A 794-nucleotide genomic window follows, 5' to 3' on the forward strand; every position below is an offset into this window, starting at 1 on the left:
GGAATTAATGAAAAACTTTGAAATTGCTCAGTGTCTTGACTTCAAAAGCGAGAATGTAAGAAAGTACATTCCCCCAAGCGTGTAATAAAATGTCGGAATGACTGGGAAATGATGCTGGGAAAAATAACATTATAGACAGTTCCAGCAAAGAAAGAGGCCATTCGGCCCGGCGCGCTGCTTTCAAAGAGATTGATTGGTCAGGAGTGATATTTGTGTCAGTGTGAACAGGCAGCAGTAAAATCTCTCACATAACCACGGCAGACATTCATCACTGAAAGCACATCAAATTCTGCCGTTTTCATGTCGCATCTTTTAATTGTCTGTTCTCCATCTCAGACATTTCCAGGTCTATCATATATCATCAATGCGGAGTTGTCCTGTTCCTCATTCCACTAGGAGACTTACTGTGAATAAGACATGGCAAGTGGCTCCATAGCTCAGTGGTTAGAGCACTGGTCTAGTAAACCAGGGGTTGTGAGTTCAATTCTCACTGGGGCCTGCAGTATGAAGTTTGGTGGCAAGGTCACTTTTGAGCAGAGCACTGTAAAAGGGTATCAGAAGGTTATGTGAGTGGCCAACAAAATGGCAGATAGGATATAATGTAGATAGGTGTGTGAATATGTTCACTTGGTCGTAAAAATTAGAACAGCAGAATGCTTTTGAAATTTGTAAGTGCTGATGTTCAAAGAGACTTGTGCAAGCAACGGAGAAAGCGAGCATGCAGGTACAGCAAGCAATTAGGAAGGCCGATGGCAAGGGGTTTGTAATAAAGCAAGGATAAAGAAGTCTGTTTT

At 42.2% G+C, this 794-nt stretch overlaps 1 non-coding gene across 1 annotated transcript; it reads left to right on the forward strand.

Annotated features, from left to right (window-relative positions):
* The first annotated feature begins 426 nt into the window (after positions 1–426).
* On the forward strand, positions 427–499 carry trnat-agu (transfer RNA threonine (anticodon AGU)). Its single transcript has one exon. It is a non-coding gene; the product is annotated as a tRNA-Thr (tRNA).
* The last annotated feature ends 295 nt before the right edge of the window (positions 500–794 follow it).

The sequence above is a fragment of the Cetorhinus maximus genome, chromosome 23 (assembly GCF_964194155.1).
Source record: "Cetorhinus maximus chromosome 23, sCetMax3.hap1.1, whole genome shotgun sequence".
Taxonomy (NCBI): domain Eukaryota; kingdom Metazoa; phylum Chordata; class Chondrichthyes; order Lamniformes; family Cetorhinidae; genus Cetorhinus; species Cetorhinus maximus.